The sequence below is a fragment of the Odocoileus virginianus genome, chromosome 20 (genome assembly GCF_023699985.2).
Source record: "Odocoileus virginianus isolate 20LAN1187 ecotype Illinois chromosome 20, Ovbor_1.2, whole genome shotgun sequence".
Taxonomy (NCBI): Eukaryota; Metazoa; Chordata; class Mammalia; order Artiodactyla; family Cervidae; genus Odocoileus; species Odocoileus virginianus.
In genome coordinates, this window is record NC_069693.1 from 28769220 (window position 1) to 28793379 (window position 24160).

At 37.1% G+C, this 24160-nt stretch overlaps 1 pseudogene; it reads left to right on the top strand.

Moving 5' to 3' along the window:
- LOC110124098 (large ribosomal subunit protein uL13-like) overlaps positions 1–19572 on the top strand; it is a 44093-nt pseudogene extending 24521 nt beyond the window's left edge.
- The last annotated feature ends 4588 nt before the right edge of the window (positions 19573–24160 follow it).

The window sequence follows — 24160 nt, forward strand, 5'->3', positions numbered from 1 at the left end:
GTAAAGGTAAACATTTAATTAGCCTTTGCCACATTCCATACACTGTACTAAATGCTTGCCATGTGTTAAAGAAAAATGTACTCCACATAAGAATCTCTTTTTAAATATGAAGAAACTTTAAGCATATAGAAGTTAAATGACTTGCCCAAAGTAATAATGAGAATAATTGGCAGAACTGGGGTTCAAATCCAAAGACTGTGGCTCCAGATTCTGGTTTTTATCTCCATATATGCTACTGATACCAATAGAGTCACCTCTAGATATTACAGCCATTGAGTCTTTATATTTTTCCTTCAAACATCTCCAACAGCACTCTTCCTGTTATAGTTATTTCATTTTATAAACCTATTTCTTAATTAAGAATATCAACTTTTGGACTATGCCTACATCTTAACTGCATTTTTTCTGTGGTCCCTGAACAGAGTCCTATATATGATGATTTATTGATAAATATTGTAAATAAACGACTATATATATGATATAGCTGGTAGTCTACAATTTATAAATCTATAAATTTGTACCACATAGCAATTTGTTGAGAAGAGCCCATGTATGAAAACTATGTCATGTGTCATGCGTTGCACTATGTAAAATCCTACAGGTGCATTGATCAAATGAATTATCTCTGAGTTATAATGCTATAAGCACCAGGAAGAGTTGGATTGTGCTCAAGTGGAATGGCAAAGGCATCTTTCATCCAGGGTAATATTTATGACTCGTACCATGTAACCTGGAAAAGAGGCTTAGAGAGGTTATGTTACTGTCTAATGTGTATTAAAGGACACAGCCATAATTTGAACTCAGGTCTCTGCATCCTTTTGTATGTTTCACACGGAAAACTATGCTACCAAATTTGAGGCTTAGATGACCCTCACATTAAACTGAGTTTGAAATAGTCCTGTGTGTGTGTGTGTGTTACTCAGTCAGGTCCAACTCTTTGCTATCCCATGGACAGTAGACAGGAAATAGTGCTAGAAGAACATTTAATTTACATAGCTATATCAAACAAAATACTCTAGTTGACTTAAAGTTATTTTATTTTGCATTGGGGTTTGCTTTTGTAATGTGTATTTTGTTGTTTTGCTATACATGAAAGGTACACAGCCATGGGATCCAAGGAAGAGTTCTTTTCAACATATAACTTAAACATAAGCAGTACACACCTAGGCGCCTACAGAGAGCATCTCTACAAGGAACAAATAATTCTGCTAGATAAATGCATGGAGAGACAGCTAATGATTTCATTGTTTCTGGTTCTCTCTTCTTTTTTGTATCCTTTTTTTCTTCTCTTGGTTAAGTAAATTGGCCTACTTGCTCAACACAGACATGGCCACATTCAGCGTCTGGCAGCATAATAATTCCTTTAGCCTTTTCTTAAGTTCTTACAATTACTTAGCAAGATGCTTTGTAATTAATTCACATCCTCCCTCCTTCTACTTGACCTTTTCTTTCCCAAGAGTTAATACACATTTACTACTTAGTAAGTGGACTCATAATTCACCCCTACACCTAAACCCACCTGCAAATAAAGCACTTCTTTCCCTAGATAAAAGCACTTCAAATATTATTTTGCACAAACTTTAATCATGTGGTGCAGGGAACTGACTGCCTTTAAACTTTTTTAAAGTTTCCTAAATAGATTTAAACATATCTTTTGTCAACTATCTTTTAAAAGTGAAACATAGGCATGTTTTACTGTTTGCGCCCTTTTACGTTAGATACTGTTTTAAGCATCTTACTCATGCAATGCCAACTCACCTTTGAAAATACTGTGAAATTCTGACTACTTGTGCCCCCCTTTTTTTTACAGATGAAAGTGAGAGAAGTTATGTCACCAACCTAGTAGACCAGGCACTGTAGGAACCTCACCCATATTTACATGACATGGTTCCAGTAGATGCTTATGGGGTCCCAATGCAACTCCCCACCTTTGAGCTTTTTCTCATCTGTTCATTGGTTAGACAAGAAGTGCCAGGGAATTAACAGTCTCAGGAATATGACTCAGACAATAACAGATGGAAGTTGGAAGCATAAATCTAGCTTTTTTGCCCTTCTGGTGGAGAAGAGTAAAGCATGATCCTCACCGTTTCTTGGTTTCCCATGAAAATGAAATGAGTCCCATTTGCACATAACTCTAACCTGTTGTATAATGCATACTTAGTTGAATCCTTATGCTTCCCAGTCTCTCTTGCTCACTCCCCTACTGGTACTTCCTGGAATCTCCTTTTCTCAAATCCTATCTCAGTGTCTGCTTTCAGTAGAGCCCAACCTAAAAGAGCACTAAAAGGCAAAACCCAGATATACATCCAGGTCTGTCTGCCTGACTGCCTTAACAAGTTCTGTGGTTTTCCAGGGAACATTTAGTGATGTGTTCTGGTAATTCTTCCCCTGGCACAGAACTGCCACTGACAGTGTTCTGATGTGGTGCCACTGCAGAAAGTCCTGATTGATGACAGCATTTAATTTTCCTTTTGTAATTTGATTCTGCCACATTCTTGTCCTCGACAATTAAAAAAAAATTTTTCCAATAAGCATAAAGGTCTTCCTTTGAAGCTATAAAAGGGACATATATCTGGTTCCCAATTTCTTGCTTCCTTAGGTAACCTCTGTGGAGAGGCACTCCGATAAGTGCCCATGCAGCCTTAGTTGTTCTATGCTGTGCACTGAAGCCTGTAACACAGGAGGAAATGGTCCTGCTGACCCATTCAAATAAGCACTGAGCCAGCAGCAATGAAACTTTTCTAACATTGCTATGGGAACATTTACTGGGAGCCAGTGCTGCTTTTGAACTCTATGAGTTTGATGGCAAAATATAGATATACGGGCATGCAGAGATAGAAATAAAGAAACAGAGAGAGAGATAGGGTGTTTTGTTTTGTTTTCTTTCAGTCGTTCAGAACTGAGGAGCTGTTCTCACAGGTTTCAGGTAATTTTAAAATGTCTACAGAATTTATTTAAAATAGATAATTTTAAGGACAAAAGATAATAAAAATATATCTGAAGAATATGTTTATCCTAACTGTATGTTTCTCAACAGCTAATGTATATGAGCCATAGTGGTAAACTTGGGACAGATAATATACAAATGAGTGAGAGAGACAGAACGAAACCGTAGAGTGAGTTTGAGTCTCCAGATGGAGCATGGGGAGCATGCTTCCCTGTTTGCTTGGGAACAGGCTGTGGAAGAAGAAAGAAATAAGATGTGAGGAGCCCACCTAAGAGATGATGAGCCTGTGGAGGGCAATGGGAGACTCTTGGCCTCACTTCCAAAGAGACTGAGAGAGGAAGTACAGGGTAATGATTGATAGGATGGATTTGAAGACAGTTAAGTTCAAATTCAAATTCTGGCAGTGTCATTTATATACAATCTATATAGCCTTAATAAAATCTTCTGTCCTCTCTGCATTCACTTATTTGAAAGTAGAAACAATACTACCAATCTTACAAATGAAATGTACTAAAAAAAAAAAAAGTAATTTATAAAACCTCTTCTTCAATCTGTTTCCAATAGAGAATCAGACTCATCCATTACTTAAGCTATGATGAAAATGATTAATCCTAATAGTAACAGTTAATAATTTTAATTCATAATATACTTTCATTTAGACTAGAGAAAATATTCTGTGTGAAAATAACACAGAATTAATCAGAGAGGTAATAATATTACAATTTTACAGAGCATATGCTCAAAGATCTCAAAAGTGATAAAATGTTCTCAACAAATCCATACCAACTAGTAAATTAGAAAATAAACTGGTAGGTATAAGAGCTGATGCATGAAATTTTTAGTTAATAGTGACTCTAAGTAAAAAAAAAAAAAAAAGAAAAGTCAAAACTAAATAAGGTATACTTGGCCTGCTTCATTCAAGGGATGACCAATAAGTTTGGTATGGCTTTACTTTGAAGGACATTTGGTCGTGCCCAAAATATGCATAAGACATTTGGTCCATGAGCCACCTGATTAATAAAAAGTTCAGTTCACATCAAAAAGGCAGTTGAAATTGGGCCCTATCCATAAAGTACATGAGCACATTTAGTCCATGCCAAGTAGTTTTGGATAGGACAATCAAGGACCTTTTGGTGTGGACCATATGTCTCCATGGATCTTTTTGGACAGGACCAAATGTCTGCTAAAACCAGCAAGTTCCGCTGGAGAGGGATGGGCTCCCCACTCCAGTATTCTTGGGCTCCCCTTAGGGCTCAGCTGGTAAAGAATCGTCCTGCAATGAGGAAGAAGTTGGTTCAATTTCTGGGTTGGGAAGATCCCCTGGAGAAGGGAAAGGCTACCCAGTCCAGTATCCTGGCCTGGAGAATTCCATGGACTGTATAATGAATAGTATTGTAATAAATTTGTTAAGTATAGAAAATCCATTGTAATATTCTTTGGCTGAGAAAAATCCTAGGTAATTAGACCTTTAAACATTTACCAATTTTTATTAGCAATTGTATAAACATACCAAATAATTCATTATTTCATTATTCATCATGTCTTTAATCATCTTTTTTTTCCATTTAAATTTAAATTTCATGGAAGATAGTGTACAGTAGATTAGTCCTTGGTCTTGATGTTACTTGTGTTCATGAGGGTAAAAGGAAGATATTTTTAGGAAAAAACAAAAGTGCCTCTATGGCCCTGTATTTAAATGATTACAACTTGAAAATACTTCAATATAGGAGAGAAATATATTGTAATGATTAAACTGCATGTTTCTTCCAACATAAGATTTAGGAAAAAGAAGATAAATTTTAAGCGACAGATTTCAATTCATAATATTAAAAACAACACCCTTTAGGCATGTATGTGTGTGTGTGTGTGGGTACAGGCACACCAGAAAATGGAATACGCTACATCAGATGCTGTCAGTTCAGTGAGACAGTTTTATGCATAGAACGATCACTCACTGGATTAGTCTGCTATAAACAGGCTTTTAAAGTCCATCCAGTGTAGCATGACAAGACAACCGTCACAAACTCATCCAGTTCAAAAGCTTCGGCCCCAGGAAATATAGGAGCATACCAGTATATAAGGCTAGAAAGAAAAGTCCATCTGTACAGATAAGTCAACACCTATTTATTAGGCACTGACTGTATACCTGGCACTGAGGCATCAGAGATGAGGAAAGTTCCCTCTTCTCTGTAATGAGATGATAATCAATGACATCACTATATGGGAGAGGAGTGATGATTAAGAAAGCAAGAAGAAATAAATTTGAGTCCCAATCCATCATTTATTAATATGTGATCTTGACCATTTTTTTTGGTTCTCAAATCTTCAGGTTTGCCAAAAGAAAGAATGAAAAAACATTCACAGAGGCTATGCAACTGAGCAGATGCGTAGACCGCTCTGTGTCTAAATATGCATTTCTGATAAAGTTCCAGGCTGAGTGTTGAAATAGCACCATTTAGAGGGAAATAGTGCATTCTATGCTTCATTAGTCAGACAACCTAAAATCATTACATACTAGCTAAAAAGAAACCAAGTATTTCCCCAGGACCTCCAACTCTGCACACCACACGGACTACTATGCATTAGCTCACCAGCTAGAAGTACAGTGTTCTAAGGCTAACACAGAAAATAGCAGATTATTTATCTTAAAGTTTACTTGTGGAAATACACATGTACTGAGCTAGGTTTTTCTGACTATGTAGTTTATTTGACAAACACATAAACAAACAAAAATCCTAAAATAAGTGTAGTTTAATCAGAAACAACATAAAGTGTTAACAGATTACATCCAATTTCTGTCCATTACTTAATTACAGAATGCTAGGAAAATTACTTGACCTCTCCTATAATCAGCTTGTTTATCTTAAAATTGGGGATCACTCCCCTTCCCCATTAAATTATTATAAATATTAAATGAGATAATCTCAAGTATATATATGTGTGTACATATATATTATATATGCATATTTATTAGCATTACCATAGTATCTGGCACATAATAGGCACTCATATAAGTTTTGAATGAATGAATAAATGTACTGTAGATTGTAATCATACCATCATTCAATTCTTACATCCAACAAGCAATTTTGAGTTTGGAATACAGGCAGAGGAGTATTTAATCTACTGATTGCTTTCTTATTCTAGAGGAATTAGTCATTTCTATGTCATTAGGCTAGAGATTCAACTTGGAAACACATTAAGGATAAAGATACTTCAGTAAATAAAACAGCATATTAAAGTTAATTTTTATTTGAAAAACTAAGGTATTTTTAAGTTTAGTAACTAAAAGTCATAGAATAGTAGTACTGGGGGACAAATCTTGCTACCACCTTGTTTACATAGATAAAGAAGGAAGGGAAGGGAAGTTTAGGTGTCCTATCTGAGTTTTACATGGATGGAGAGAATGTCTTGGACATAAAGACAAAGATGATATTACTAAGTTAAAGATTGTGTCAAATGCAAGGTAAAAAAGCTCAGGAATACCATCGCTAGCTGTTCTGATAAACAGAAATGGAAAACTCTTGTGTAAACAAGAACATTGTGCATTTGAGATTGTAGAGAACCCACTTTCTATTTTACTTTAAGTATAAACCATAAATGCTCCTGGAAAAAAAAATAGTTTTGGTGAGAAGTATATAGAATCTGTAAACTGGCTGAATTCTAATTATGCATCAAGTATATTCTTAAATAATTTCCATACACTATGTCATTTAGTTTCCCTTATAGTCCAATGATGTAAGAATTATCACTGCCATTTTACCAAAAAAGGAAATAATTTAACAAAATGAAAATCTGACATTAAAAAATAATATGTCTAAGATTATATTGTTCAAAATACAGTACTGGGATTCGAACCAGGAAAGTCTGACTCTGAACCCTACAGACCTTTTATTTTTATTGAGAAGGCTCTATGCCTCCCAGCATGTACTTGTAATCAGTGGCCTCTGACCCAGAAAGGAATTTAAATATAGGATTCTGTATTGTTTCTAAAGCAGGTTTATAGAGGGAGGAGAGACTTCAACACATGACACATTGTCAAGGAAACTTCATTGATATGGCAAGTGTCACAGAGTCCAGGGACATAAAATAACTTGTCTGTGGACATAATTATTTTCCTGATCAGTTTACATGGTGAGGAGGAGATATCAGATACTCCAGAATCTTATAAAAGCAAATCAAGGCGTGAACAGGAAGTTTTCAGAGCTTAATTTGAATGTTCAGGAATTTAATGCATTCTCCACCCTGAGAAATTGGACATTGCTAATTTGAATTATCCTCTGAAATTCTAAAGAAAACTGCTTTGAGATGTTTAACTTCAAAACTTCTATGGAGCTTCAAGGCAGCCTTCAACTCAAAGTTAGAAAAGAATAAGGTTCTTACTCAAAGAGGTTCAGGCAGGAATGAAAGTATCTTTTAAAACCTAATGAATAAATGTATACAATGACTTAGATACTAGATGTCAGGTACCGTTCACCTGGAAGTAGCAACAACATGCTCAGTAAAACCTATGGGACAATCTAAGTAACCTCATTTAGGTTTATTTTCCTATTGGCTATAGGCAGTGGGTATCTAATTGAGAAATTCTGTCCCTAGTGCATTGACTACAATGATATTTTGGACATGTTTTGTTGGTTCATTTTAAATATTCTTCTCTAGAGATAAATCAAGAGATTTCTTTCATTGCACGAAGTTAACACTAGTACCCACTGTGATTCTGATGGTAACATCCCTGTCCCATATCAGGGAATTTTCAAAAACATTATGTAACCACCTTAATTACAAAAACTCTTTCTGTTGTGTCTCTGTGTAGACCTTTGAACTTCTCTTTAATAACCTGATACGCTCCTCTCCCCCAAGTATATCATGTCTCACACCCTTGATTTTAGAGGGGCATTTTTTTAAGTCAATATTTAAGTTCAGTTCAGTTCAGCTGAGTCGACTCAGTCGTGTCTGACTCTTTGGGACCCCATGAACTGCAGCATGCTAGGCCTCACTGTCCATCACCTCCTGGAATTTACTCAAACTCATGTCCATTGTGTCAGTATGCCATCCAACCATCTCATCCTCTGTCGTCCCCTTCTCCTCCCACCTTCCATCTTCCCCAGCAACAGAGTCTTTTCAAATGAGTCAGCTTTTCACATCAGGTGGCCACAGTATTGGAGTTTCAGCTTCAACATTAGTCTTTCCCATGAATACTCAGGACTGATTTCCTTTAGGATAGACTGGTTGATTCTCCTTGTAGTCCAAGGGACTCTCGAGAGTCTTCTCCAACACCACAGTTCAAAAGCATCAGTGCTTCAGTGCTCAGCATTCTTTTTTTTTTTTCCATTTATTTTTATTACTTGGAAGCTAATTACTTCACAATATTGCAGTGGGTTTTGTCATACAGCATTCTTTATAGTCCAACTGTCACATCAATACAAGACTACTGGAAAAACCATAGCTTTGACTAGATGGACCTTTGTTGGCAAAGTAAAGCCTCTGCTTTTTAAGATGCTGTCTAGGTTGGTCATAACATTTCTTCCAAGGAGTAAGCATCTTTTAATTTCATGGCTTCAGTCACCATCTGCAGTGATTTTGGAGCAAAAAAATAAATAAATAAAGTCTGACACTATTTCCACTGTTTCCCCATCTATTTGCCATGAAGAAATGAGACCAGATACCATGATCTTAAGTTTCTGAATGTTGAGCTTTAAGGCAACTTTTTCACTCTCTTCTTTCACTTTCATCAAGAGGCTCTTTAGTTCTTCTTGGCTTTCTGCCATAAGGGTGGTGTCATCTGCATATCTGAGGTTATTGATCTTTCTCCCGGCAATCTTGACCCCAGTTTGTGCTTCCTCCAGCGCAGTGTTTCTCATGATATACTCTGCATAGAAGTTAAATAATCAGGGTGACAATATATAACCTTGATGTACTCCTTTTCCTATTTGGAACAAGTCTGTTGTTCCATGTCCAGTGCTAACTGTTGCTTCCTGACCTGCATACCAATTTCTCAAGAGGCAGGACAGGTGGTCTGGTATTCCCATCTCTTTCAAAACTTTCCAGTTTATTGTGATCCACACAGTCAAAGGCTTTGACATAGTCAATAAAGCAGAAATAGATGTTTTTCTGGAACTCTCTTGCTTTTTTGATGATCTAGGGGATGTTGTCAATTTGATCTCTGGTTCCTCTGCCTTTTCTAAAACCACTTGAACATCTGGAATTTCACAGTTCACATATTGCTGAAGACTGGCTTGGAGAATTTCAAGCATTAACTTACTAGTGTGTGAGATGAGTGCAATTGTGTGGTAGCTTGAGTATTCTTTGACATTGCCTTTCTTTGGGATTGGAATGAAATCTGATCTTTTCCAGTCCTGTGACCACTGCTGAGTTTTCCAAACTTGCTGGCATACTGAATGCAGCACTTTCACAGCATCATCTTTTGGGATTTGAAATAGCTCAACTGGAATTCCATCACCTCCACTAGCTTTGTTCATAGTGATGCTTCCTAAGGCCCACTTGACATCACATTCCAGGACGTCTGGCTCTAGGTGAGTGATCATACCATTGTGATTATCTGGGTCATGAAGATCCTTTTTTCACAGTTCTTCTGTGTATTCTTGCCACCTCTTCTTAATATCTTCTGCTTCTGTTAGGTCCGTGTCTTTTCGGTCCTTTATTGAGCCCATCTTTGTGTGAAATGTTCCCTTGGTATCTCTAATTTTCTTGAAGAGAGCTCTATGGGCTTCCCTGGTGGCTCAGATGGTAAAGCATATGCCTGCAGTGCAGGAAACCTGAGTTCGATCCCTGGATTGGGAAGATCCTCTGGAGAAGGACATGGCAACCCACTCCAGCATTCTTGCCTGGAAAATCCCTCCCATTCTATTGTTTTCCTCTATTTCTTTGCACTGATCACTGCAGAAGGCTTTCTTATCTCTTCTTGCTATTCTTTGGAACTCTGCATCCAAATGGGAATATCTTTCCTTTTCTCCTTTGCCTTTTGCTTCTATTCTTTTCACAGCTGTTTGTAAGGCCTCCTCAGACAGCCAGTTTGCTTTTTTGCATTTCTTTTTCTTGGGGATGGTCTTGAACCTTGTCTCCTGTACAATGTTATGAACCTCTGTCCATTGTTCATCAGGCACTCTGTCTATCAGATCTAATCCCTTAAATCTATTTCTCACTTCTACTGTATAATAGTAAGGGATCTGATTTAGGTCATACCTGAATGGTCTAGTGGTTTTCCCTACTTTTTTCAATTTCAGTCTGAATTTGGCAATAAGGAGTTCATGATCTGAGTCACAGTCATCTCCTGGTCTTGTTTTTGCTGACTGTATAGAGCTTCTCCATCTCTGGCTGCAAGGAATATAATCAGTCTGATTTGGTGTTGACCATCTGGTGATGTCCATGTGTAGAGTCTTCTCTTGTGTTGTTGGAAGAAGGTGTTTGCTATGACCAGTATTTAATTTAAGTGACCTCAATTCCTCATTTCTCCTTAGGCAACTAAGTTAAGCTTACATTCAATTACAATGCTTAATGTTTTTCCAAGAACATGGACTTTTGCTTGCCCCTATTAGCCACTGTACACAAACAGAAAGGTCTGTAATACAGTCTTCATTATTCCTGTGTTTTTGCAATATAACACCAGCAGCCTCCCAAAACTTCTTTCTCTATAACTGTGCTTTTACCTCTCATTTTGAACTCTGTTTCTCTAAACACTAGTGCTGTTGTTTAGACCCTAAGTCATATCTGACTCTTTGCAAAGCCATGGACTGCAGCCCGCCAGGCTCCTTTTTCATGGAATTTCCCACGCAAGAATACTGGAGTGGGTTGCCATTTCCTTACCTAGGAGATCTTTGCGACCCAGGGATGTGTGTTTATGCCCTGGCTGGCGATTCCTTACCAGTGAGCCTTGTGCTGAGCCCAAAATCTAGTATAGTCTCTAAATTTTTAAGACATGAGACAAGAACTTTAATTCTAGGATTATTTTTCAAGAGGCCTATTTCCCCATTTTTTAGTGATTCATTTTATCTTATTATGATTTTATTTTCATCATCTTTCTCAGCTAATATATCTTTAGACATCTTGTTTAACTATTTCACATCCATCTCAGTGAATATTAAAACAAAGTTAAAAGCAAAGGAAAATCCTCTCTTGTGGGCAGCATAAAATTAGAAAAGTTTGGCAGATAGCACAGTTTTAATATCTTTATAGAATGTGTTTCATAGTGCTCACTGCACAATTGTGCATGCAAAATCTCAAAGCGCAGAGCAAATATATCAGCAATAATTTCATGGAAGCAAGCTCTGCCTAATATGTGCAGAGTCTTACATTACTTTATCAAACTGTCTCTTTGTAATTAGTCTGTCTGCAATGCCTGGTATATAAATTAAGCATCTAATTTATCTTGACTGGCCTCCAGATCACTTGATCAGTCCATTCTGTCTCTGTGGCACTTTAGTGAATGCCAAGTGCAGAGAAGGACCCTCAGGAAGCATAAGCGTGTAAAAGCTGAAACTCCCTGAGAGGTCAGAGGCAGTTTTCAAATTTACTCATCACTGACATCCAAGTGGAATGTATGCCATCCCTTCCAATGACTGTGATCTTCGTAAGGGGCATTATTGATGTCCCTGTCCCTGGTGGCAGGTTACTTTGTATCATGGCTGGTAAATAATAAATAACTACAACTCAAGATGTAAAGTCAGGTTTATGAAATCAAATTAAAAGTAAATTAAACTTTCCTCACAATTCAACACCATTTCTCATAAGCCACTTATCAATACCACAGCAATCTGTACAACTGTAAGAGACAAGTTACAGCTATTCAATCCTGATAAAAACAAAATAACTCCTATAGTCATAATCATTCCTCAAGAGCATTTAATTTGTTGGTTCTTGCATTATTCCTATTAAAACAAAATCTTGCAGCTTTATTGGAATACATAAATCTCTTTAAGGGTACTTTATCTCTCTTTTCCTCAGATGAATTTGAAATGGTACAGAGTTAAATTTTTATGGAGTGATTTCTAGGGGGAAAGGCTGACATAATTTTCACTACGGGACAGTGTATTCTGCTGACAACTCAGAAAGTTTGAAGCCATATATTTAGCTCACTAGATGTTTTTTGTCAGTGTTCTTTCTTCTTTAGTTGTGAATTCATACCCTGTATGGATATGTCCTTCCTTCTCTATATGCTAATACACATTCACTACGGATGCGTGGCCTCTTTTTCTATGTGAATGGATATACAGCAGCGGAGCCAGAGGCCTGAATTCATGAAGGAATTCTCTTCTGATCAGTATCTTCTCACTTTCTACTGCTGAAGATTTAGCTTTTAAAAGCATCCCATTGATAGTCTATGTTTGGCAGTGAATTTATCAGAGTCTGTGTTTTCTCTAACTTTCCTAGAGGATGCTGACATGGATCTGGGGCTCCATGGCTTTGCCAAACAAAGAAGAGTTGAGCAGACACTATATCTCAACTCTGGCATTACTGATTATATCTAACATGGCAATCCACACCTTTTTTTTTCCCTTTTAATGTAGTTTTTTAAAATATAAAAGATACACTGGCTCTAAATATATTCCGATTAGGTGTCCACTTGGTGGAGGCTTGGGACTCTAAGACTGATAACTTTTTTTAAAAATGGAAGTGTGCTCATATTCATGTTGTTCTGACCTTCAAAATTTAAAAAAAAAAAAAAAAAGCTTCTCAGTGCTAAACGATCTGCCAGCAGTGTAGAAGTTGCAGGAGACACATGTTCGATCCCTGGGTCGGGAAGATCCTCTGGAGAAGGGCATGGCAACCCTTCATTAGTCTTGCCTGGAGAATCTCATGGACAGAGGAGCCTGGCAGGCTAAAGGCCATTGGGTCACAAAGAGTTGGACATGACTGAAGCCAATGAGCACACATATATACATTAAGTCCCCCACATACAAATCAGTTCCATTCTAAGAGCACATTTGTAAGTATAATTTGTTCGTAAGTCTAACAGAGTTAGCCCAGGTACCCAGCTAACACAATTGGCTATACAGTACTATACTGTACTATTTAAAGTAGTAAATAATAGGTTGAAAATAATTTCCACACAAATAATACATAAACAAACACAAAAATAAAGAGAATATTTTTAATCTTACAGTACAATACCTTGAAAAGTACAGTAGCACAGTACACCAGCTGGCATACAGGCGCTGGCAGCAAGTGAACAGGCAAAAAGAGTTACTGCCTGGAGGAGAGAGAGGAGGTAGGACATGGCAGAGCTAAGGACTGTTAGCAATAAGAGACAGAGGGAACCTAATGCTGATGGAATCCAAGTATGCATCTTTGAAAGTTCACAACTTGAAGCTTTGTATGTAGAGGACTCACTGTAAAGAAGTATAGTGAGTGTGGAGGGTAGGAGTGAAAGAGATCTGAAATTATGTAGAGGTGAGTTATGGTCACATGTTTACTATATTTACTATGGTCATGTAAACATAAGATGGTCCTTCTTCTCTAAGACAGATGCATCAGTAAAGAATGGCTATCATCAATTTATTGAAATGCCGAATTTGCCTTCACATTATCTGAGTCATAGACTGATTTAGAGGACCCATTTTAGATCCGTAAGTCTAGTGACCAAACGTGAACACTGAGACCTATAATATCAAGTGACCTTCCCAAGATCATACAGCAAGTTTACAGTAAAAAAGGAAGACTGAGGCACATAATTCTTGGTTCTTTCATTTTACCTTTGCCTTCTTTGTTTATGTATCTGTGTCAGGCACTATATCAGGGCTTGAAATTCAAGAATGGTAAGTGAAAACAGATACAATCTCTTTTCTAGTGGTCCTAGTCTATTATGGGAGCCAAACTTTAATCAAATAATTACTTAAATTTAAAAAAGGTAGATTTTATAGAATGACAATGCAGAAGCATATAAGCAATAAGGTCAAGAATGGTATAATTTTTTTCAGGCATATAAAAAGAAAAGAATGCATGCAGGCATGATGAAACAACTTGTTTTTTTGACATAGGTTTTCTTATAAGCACTACTGAAGCTACATCTCAGAGATAAGTCCTTTCAAGGCACTGTGATTCTCCCAAGGTGACATAGGTACAATGTTTTCAGTCATCCTATTGCATATATTCTTGACTACCAATTCAGATTAAAATGGTTTGCTCTGCCTTTCCTATTATATCATGAACCCATTAGTGGTAGGTAATTGGATCTTGCCCATTATTTGATCTATACATGTACCTGGATCATATTTTTTATGTTCAGGCGGGAAGAAAACAAAAAGCAAAGAGTAGGATAGGAAGAGGAGAAACCTGTTGAAGGCAGATACTTCTTGAGTTTCACAACACATTCCTTACCTTATCTAGCTCCACCACAGCTGTAGACGGGCAGCATTTTAAAACTCCCAGTATCTCATCTCAAAAGACTCAATGGAGACTTTTATGTTTTCTTCAATGTTAGACAACTGCTTGTCTAATGGCACAGGCACAGCCTGACAGTTTGTGAAAAGGGAAACTTACCCAACATCTCTAAAGGTAACCCATAACCAGTAAGCTACAGGAGTTATTGGATAATTGCCTCATATTCTGATCATCTAAAGAAGCATTTCTGTGGGACATTCTACATGGTTTCATACAGGGTCAATTAATAGGATGTCCCATTTTTCATGATGATAAACTGTTCAAGGATGTGTTCTTTAATGACTTTTTTTCCTTCAGTTGATCAGTTTCTATCTCTCTATTCCCTCATTCTTCTTTCTGAAATAATATTGGGGGGAAAAAAACGCTTGCATCCAAGTCTATGTCTCAGGCACTGAGTAGGTAAGAGGAAGAAGGAAGCAACCTACGTAAAGCTTCAAGGTGAGAAGAAAGAGTAACTAATATAAGATTGGATAGAAAGTATGGCTAAGTCTAATGCTTAGAAAATAATTAGCATTTGGTGGATGCTAATAATATTAAAGAAAGCTGGTCCAATTGGATTGTTGAGGCACTGTAACATAAAAAAAAGTATGGATTAAGATACAAGGATTTATGTATAATTTTGGTCTATTGGTAGTTCTCAATCTTGACTGAATCAAAATATTGTTGTTGTTTAGTCACTAAGTTGTGTCCAACACTTTTGCCACCCCATGGACTGTAGCCTTCAGGCTCCTCCATCCATGAGATTCCCAGGCAAGAATACTGGAGTGGGTTGCCATTTCCTTCTCCAGGGGATTTTCCTGACTCAGGGACTGAACCCATGTATCTTGCATTGCAGGTGGATTCTTTTCTACTGAGCGATCTGGGAATGAAAATATTACAAAGGCTTAAAAGTTTCCAGTACCCCAAAACTTAAAATAAGAATTTATCCAAAGTTGGATATTTAGCACATAGATGTTAAAACAGGTGTAATAGAGTTAAAAACCACTTGAGCCTTATGACTATACAGTGAAAGTGAGAAATAGATTTAATGGACTAGATCTGATAGACAGAGTGCCTGATGAACTATGGACGGAGGTTCATGACACTGTACAGGAGACAGGAATCAAGACCATTCCTAAGAAAAAGAAATGCAAAAAAGAAAAATGGCTGTCTGAAGAGACCTTACAAATAGCTGTGAAAAGAACAGAAGCGAAAAGCAAAGGAGAAAAGGAAAGATATTCCCATTTGAATGCAGAATTCCAAAGAACAGCAAGGAGAGATAAGAAAGCCTTCCTCAGCAATCAATGCAAAGAAATAGAGGAAAACAACAGAATGGGAAAGACTAGAGATGTCTTCAAGAAAATTAGAGATACCAAGGGAACATTTTCATGCAAAGATGGGCTCAATAAAGGACAGAAATGGTAGGGACCTAACAGAAGCAGAAGATATTAAGAAGAGGTGGCAAGAACACACAGAAGAACTATACAAAAAAGATCTTCATGACCCAGATAATCACAATGGTGTGATTACTCACCTAGAGCCAGACATCCTGGAATGTGATGTCAAGTGGGCCTTAGAAAGCATCACTATGAACAAAGCTAGTGGAGGTGATGGAATTCCACTTGAGCTATTTCAAATCCTGAAATATGACACTGTGAAAGTGCTGCACTCAATATGTCAGGAAATTTGGAAAACTCAACAGTGGCCACAGGACTGGAAAAGGCCAGTTTTCATTCCAATCCCAAAGAAAGGCAATGCCAAAGAATACTCAAACTACCACACAATTGCACTCACTCACATGCTATTAAAATGATGCTTAAAATTCTCCAAGCCAGGCTTCAGCAATACGTGAACCGTGAAATTCCAGATGTTCAAGATGGTTTTAGAAAAGGCAGAGGAACCAGAGATCAAATTGATGACATCCCCTGGATCATGGGAAAGCAAGAGAGTTCCAGAAAAACATCTATTTCTGCTTTATTGACTATGCCAAAGCCTTTGACTGTGTGGATCACAATAAACTGTGGCAAATTCTGAAAGAGATGGGAATACCAGACCACCTGTCCTGTCTCTTGAGAAATCGGTATGCAGGTCAGGAAGCAACAGTTAGCACTGGACATGGAACAACAGACTGGTTCCAAATAGGAAAAGGAGTATGTCAAGACTGTATATTGTCACCCTGCTTATTTGACTTATATGCAGAGTACATCATGAGAAACGCTGGTCTGGAGGAAGCACAAGCTAGAATCAAGATTGCCGGGAGAAAGATCAATAACCTCAGATATGCAGATGATACCACCCTTATGGCAGAAAGCCAAGAAGAGCTAAAGAGCCTCTTGATGAAAGTGAAAGAGAAGAGTGAAAATGTTGGCTTAAACCTCAACATTCAGAAAACTCAGATCATGGCATCTGGTCCCATCACTTCATGGCAAATAGATGGGGAAACGGTGGAAACAGTGGCTGACTATTTTTCTGGGCTCCAAAATCACTGCAGGTGGTGATTGCAGCCATGAAATTAAAAGATGCTTACTCCTTGGAAGGAAAGTTTTGACCAACCTAGACAGCATATTAAAAAGAAGAGATATCACTTTGCCAACAAAGGTCTGTCTAGTCAAGGCTGTCATTTTTCCAGTGGTCATAGATAGATCTGAGAGTTGGACTATAAAGAAAGCTGAGCACCGAAGAACTGATGCTTTTGTACTGTGGTGTTGGAGAAGACTCTTGAGAGTCTCTCGAACTGCAAGGAGAACCAACCAGTCCATCCTAAAGGAGATCAGTCCTGGGTATTCATTGGAAGGACTGATGTTGAAGCTGAAACTCCAATACTTTGGCCACCTGATGCAAATAGCTGACTCATTGAAAAGACAGTGATGCTGCGAAAGATTGAGGGCAGGAGGAGAAGGGGATGACAGAGGATGAAATGGTTGGATGGCATACGGACACATTGGACATGAGTTTGTGAAACTCCGGGAGTTGGTGATGGACAGGGAGGCCTGGCATGTTGCAGTTCATGGGGTCGCAAACAGTCAAATACGACTGAGCGACTGAACTGAACTGAGCAGCTCTTCTTAAACAAAAATGTTGCAGGTAGAAGTGTACTAGAGGTTGACAAATCAGCATCAAGAATAGATCTTAAAACCATATTAATCAGCAAAAAATGTTCTTTTAAATGTTGTTAATGTAAATTTAAAATATATTCACACAATTTTAACAAATATACATTAACAACTTTAGATCACTGTCAATAGAAGAAGAGAGAGATGTTAGGAGAGAGAAGAAAAGGAAACTGATCAAACCAGATGGGGGGCTTGCAGAGATCAGCAACAAGTATGATTAACTCATCCTTTTTTTAAATGCTCCCTTCCCACAAATATTTTTTGAAAACTGGAAAGGTATATTTATCATAGATAATGTTAGTTCTAGTATGTGTTTCTATGTGTACTTATACTTACACATGCATATTTAGAAGAGGGGGACTGAAAGCCCAATGAATTACCCTGGCTAAATGACAACTGCAAATAATCAATAATCAGTATTGATTAAAACCTTTTTATCTCCTGGCTTTGTAAGGCATTCAGTTATGCTGACCATTAGTCCATGTTCCCCTGTTAAATAAACTAGTGGTAGCCAGAGCTAATGCAGAGCCAAGACTAAACAGAAAAGGCAATAAGATAAATTAAGTGACTGAATCCCAGTTTTCATGCTAATAAACTGGGCAAATACCTGAGACTGCAATGATCTAAGAGGAGAGACACAATAGAATATATTATTCTGCATGTCAGGTTTTTAAGAGGAGACAGGGACTGTCTAGTATTTAGAATTCAATCATATAATGCATATTCCTGTGTGTTTGATCTTAGTATCTACTCAAGGTTTACAATCCCTTTCTTCTTTACCCAAATTCAGGGAGTTAGAGTCTGTCAGGTTTGAGTGGGAATTTGTTCAGTACCTGACAACTTACTTGACTTTCTATCTACTCTATGGATGGGCTTTCCCAGGTGGTGCTAGAGGTAAATAAGCCTCCTGCCAACGCAGGAGACATAAGAGATATGGGTTCACTCCCTGGGTCGGGAAGATCCCCTGGAGGTGGGCATAGCAACCCACTTCAGTATTTCTGCCTGCAGATCCCACGGACAGAGAAGCCCGGAGGACAGCAGTCCACAGGGCTGCTAAGAGTCAGACACGACTGAGCGACTCAGCATGCATGCATTACTGTATGAATAAATTTTTAAAAATAACAATTTTCCTGGTGAATATATTTCCTCAGAAACACAATTGCTAAAGTGAGATTCTCATGAATGCCTCAGCTAGTTATAAGTAACCATAGAATGAGAAAAAAATGATAAAAATGGCTATACATTTTCAGAAATAGCTTTTCCACACATGAAATTGTATGTGTATACAGTTAAATAAACAGATAATTTCTCTCAGTTCATTTGACTACTCTCTTTTTTGGCTTTGGATAATAGTTTAGGTGTGGCATTTTCAAACAGAAAGGAATACATGAAGTTTAAATATTAGTTAATTTATTTGGACCCACACAATTTCAATTTATAGTGCTGGAGATAGTCACATGCAGAACACATTCTTAAACTTATCATACCCAAATTTTAGAATATTTTCAATCACTTAAAAAAAAAAAATGGTTTCAGCCTAGGCAACTGCTAAAGATGGCAGGGGGGCAGGTCCTGGTGCTAGATGGCTGAGATCATCTCCTGAGCCACCGGCGGCCATCGTGGTTCTTCCAGGTCAGTGAGAAGGCTGTGTTTGTGTGCTATGAGGACATCAACATGTTGTCAGTTTCTACAGAAATAAGTTGAAGTATCTGGCGTTCCTCCACAAATAATGAACACCAACCCTCTCGTGGACCCTACCACTTCTGAGTCCTAGCCGTGGGTGACATGCTGCTCCATAAGACCAAGCAAGGCCAGGATGCCCTGGACCACCTCGAGATGTTTGCTGGGATCCCGCCACCCTATGACAAGAAAAAGCGAATGGTGGTTCCTGCTGCCCTCAAGGTTTTGTGTCTAAAGCCTACACAGAAGTGTGCCTACCTACGCCGCCCAGTCCATGAGGTTGGTTGGAAGTACCAGGTGGTAACAATCACCCTAGAGGAAAAGAGAAAGGAGAAGGCCACGATCCATCATCAGAAAAAGCAGCTTATGAGGCTACGGAAGCAGGCCGAAAAGAATATAAGGAAGAAAACTGACAAATTCACAGAGGTCCTCAAGATCCACAGTTTCCTAGCCTGAGCCCAATAAAATTGACCATTTATTCCTCAAAAAAATAAAACAAAAATTGGATTTAGAGGAATGTCTGTCATTGTGCTTTCATACATTTGAAATTTTTTAGTATCCAGATCCTCAATTAAGATTCCAAACAATGATTTGGTACTTTTTCCAACCTCAGAACAGTATTGAGCACTAATATGAAATTACTGGGCATCAAATTCTAATAAATAAAAACATAATAATTTCTACAAATGAAGCTGTTTTTTCTACCAATCAAATTCCTAAGAAATATTGAATATGATTACATGCTACCTTTATCTTAAAGTTGCTCTAAAAATAACATACTTGATAGTTGCACTTTTGATTTACACTAGACTGATATAATATACAATATATTAACAGCTCAAGTAAGGAGGAATGGTTGTTTGGGCATATTTTACTTCAAGTTTCATTATGTTACTAGTTCCGTTGTGTGAGAGTCTACTGCACACACTATCCTAGTACCAAGACAAAGATCAGAACACTGTCAGTTTCTTAAGAACTCTGAAGGATACAAGTATAATACAGTATTAAAAACTGTGCATTATAGTCCACAGAAAGTTACTTCTTCCTGCAGCAGCAGTAACACTGAGCAGGAGAAAAAGTGCCACTTCAGTTGCAATTAAACCAGGTTTCCATGCGTAGCTTAACATTAAGCAGACCCATGTGTGGATTCTGCAAAGAAAGCAAAAAAGAAGTGACTGTGAAATATGCTGATTTGACTGCAAAGTAGTTGGATCAATTTTCACGTGCACAATAGCTTGCTGTTGGTTAAGAATTTAGACTTGTAGCTCCTCCACAAGTACTTATCTTGTGGCTCATCTACCAGGGAAGAAATATCTCAGATTGTGAAATTTAGCCAGGCTCTGTTTCACAGAGGCTGCTTAACCTTCTTATGACTCAGAGTTCTCATCTGTGAAAAATGCCTCATGTGATGATCCTCAGAATTAAATAAGACAGACCTCAGAAAAACCTAGAAGAGAGCTCTTCATGTGAACCTTCAACAAATGTTAGCAATTATTTTTCAATACAGTATTTAAAATAAATAAGAGTCTAGAATTTGCAGATAAACTTGGAGTGCACTGGAGATAAGTTTGCAAATTTCTTCAGTGCCAAGCACATAGTAATAATAATAATTATAAATCTCCTCTATTACAATCTCCGTTTGATTTCAGTCCTTATATAGTATGTGCTAACCCTGATAAAATAAAAAGAAACCTAAATTAATTTTGAGGTTGTTATACTGTAGCAAATGAGCAAAGAAGCTATATTTGTCCTAAACTGACAGTGATTACACCTATACCCCTGAGTTTGTAAAGTGATACCTAATATCTGTAGTTTAGTTTAGAATATATCATTATTAGATATTCCAGGATATGGGACTTACCTGGTGGTCTAGTGGTTAAGACTTTGTACTACCACTTCAAAGGGCAAGGGTTCCATCCCTAGTTAGAAACTAAGATCTCACTTATCAGGTTGTATCCAAATTAAAAGGAAAAACAACAAAAACAAAAGCAAAACCAACAGTGCACAACAGTACATATTCGAGGATAGCTCCCTATTTAGATAGGCAAATTAATACTGTGCTTTATTTCAAATATAAAAGCATTCAACTATTTAGGTAGGAAACATTTGACTAATGTCTGTGAGGGATGCCAAATAAATATATCAATTTTAGAAGCAACTGATTTTTATTTTGAAAGAATTTCTGTTACTGCCCTTTTGATAGAAACTCAAAGTTATCTCTCATATTAGTCATAGTTGCCTTAATATTTCATCTTATCTTTTTAAAGTACATGATTCTAAATATATAGATCTTGACTTATTTATTCTTTATATATCCAGGGCCAGAATAAAGTATACTCAAGTACTCAGTACTTATTTGATGAATGAAAGAATGAGAGCTAATGTCAGATACACCACGATGCCCCACCCAGCACTCTGCTCAGCACTTTACACTTTGTATATCAGAGAAAATGTTGGGAAATTAATGGATATCAGTATGTCAGAGAGATAACATAAGATGCTTTCATTAGAAACTGTGACACAATTTTTACTAAAGTGCTAACAAATATCACAGAATTAGTAACATGAAAATATGCTATGAAAAAAAAAATTATGACCTGTTAGGCTCTCAGTATTCTAATGAAATACACATTTATAATCTTGGCAAAGGGCAAAATGTCTTCATACAGGAGCCCTAGAGTATGTAATCCAACTAGCGTGAAAATGCAGAGTTATATGGCAATATGTTGAAACAAATGTTATGACCAATCAGCTAAACTAAAGTTTGTAGTCAGTAGTAAAACTTTCATAGGGCTGTCATACATTTATTAATATAAAGGAAGCCACTACACAGATATTTCCTGAATGAATTAACAAATTAAACAATAAATAATTGTTTCATGAATGCATAATTATTAGGTTATCTAGGTGAGTAACTAACAGAGAATTCCAAAACCCCAAAAGTACTCAGAAGTTTAGTTGCTTGTTTAAGCTCTTAAAAAAAAAAAAAAAATCAAGATTCATTGCCTGAATTTAAGGCTGAAGATTCTTCTACCTGATACTCTTGAATCTTGTAAGAGTTGTTCATTGCTCAAGAGAACTTAGCATCATTGGCCATAAAACTATTTCCTTAGTGTTAAAATCATACTAAGGTTTTGAATAATGGTATTGCCCTAGTAATCATGAAGCAACATTCTCCTTGGAGTCAGTCAGGTGTTTCCATTAGCAAAAATCAGTGGCAAGGCACTATTCCCCTGGAGTGGCATTTGCTGCAATCATTTTATGCTTTAACAAGACAACTTGCATTTTATAACTTTGTAATCCCCCACTCCCCGCATTTTTTTCCTGACTTTGGAAATGTCTTTAAATTTATTGCCAAACAAAAATTATACAAGTGAGAAATAGCTATTGTTAATTTTTTTAAAAAAGCTAAAGAGAGGGGAAAGAGAAATTATACCTTATCATTTTATTTTATTTTTTTTTCCATTTATTTTTATTAGTTGGAGGCTAATTACTTTACATCATTACAGTAGTTTTTGTCATACATTGAAATGAATTAGCCATGGATTTACATGTATTCCCCATCCCAGTCCCCCCTCCCACCTCCCTCTCCACCCGATCCCTCTGGGTCTTCCCAGTGCACCAGGCCCGAGCACTTGTCTCATGTACCCAACCTGGGCTGGTGATCTGTTTCACCCTAGATAATATACATGTTTCAATGCTGTTCTTTTGAAACATCCCACTCTTTAGAAAGATGGTAACGATAACCCTATATGCAAAACAGAAAAAGAGACTCAGATGTACAGTACCTTATCATTTTAATTGCAGAATGATTAAAGGCATTTTCAAAGAACTTTAAAATGAAGAGATATGGAGTCTGGCTCAAGATAGCAGAGCAGAAAGACAGAGTTTATCCCCTTCAGTGGACACACCAAAACTACAACTCCACATAGAACAGCTGTCTCTTGAGAGTGACCTGAAGATTAGCAGGACACATTCCCCAGAACGAAGGATATAGTGAATAAGAACGAGATGAATAGGAGATGAATAGGAGAGGTGGAGATGTGCTCTAGTCAGACCCACACTCCCTGTGTGACAAACCCTAAGAAGCACATAGTAGTGCAGCCACTGTGGAAAAGACTAGGGAGGTGCTCAAATAACTAATAATAGTACGATCATATGGTCCAGAGATTTCAGCTATGGATATTTTCCCAAAGAAAACAAAAACAATAACCTGAAAAGATATATACAGCCCTATGTTATCACAGCATTATTCACAATAGCCAAGATACTATAATAAAACAACCTAAGTGTCCATCAATAGATGAATTGATAAAGAAGATGTGGTATATTTATAATGGCATGTTACTCAACCATATAAGAGTGAAAGCTTGCCAACTGTAACAAGATGGATGGACCTAGTATTATGGGATTGGTATTATGCTAGGTGATATTAGACAAAAAAGACAAAGGCTTCATGATTTCACTTTACATGCAAAGTCTAAAAAACAAAAGAACAAACAAAGCAAAACAAAAACAGACTCATAGTTACACAGATACAGTGAGGTTGGGTAAAATAGATGAAGGGGATTAAGATCAAGGTACAAGTTTCAAGTTATAAGTCATGGGGATATAATGTACAGCATAGAAAATAAATAATATTGTCACAACTTTGTATGATGACAGATGGTTACTAGAATTACTGTGGTGATAAATTTGTAATGTATATAAATGTTGACCCACCATGTAATACAGCTGAAACATATAATAGTGTATGTCAACTGTACTTCAATAAAAAAAGAAAAAGGAAAAATGTAGAGATGTATAATATTTACTTATGAGTTTTCAGAACTTGGATTAAGAAAATACTCCTTTTGGGCTAAAGTAGAGTAATTAAAACACAACTTTGAAAATTTCTCTTGCACTCTTCACCACTCTTAAAGAATTAAGGATATGTATCCATGCCAGGGCAGACTAAAAGCCTTATAAATCACAGGATACACAGTTTTTTTAGTCTTTTTCTCTATTTGTACATAAACTGAACATGCGTGCATGCTAAGTCACT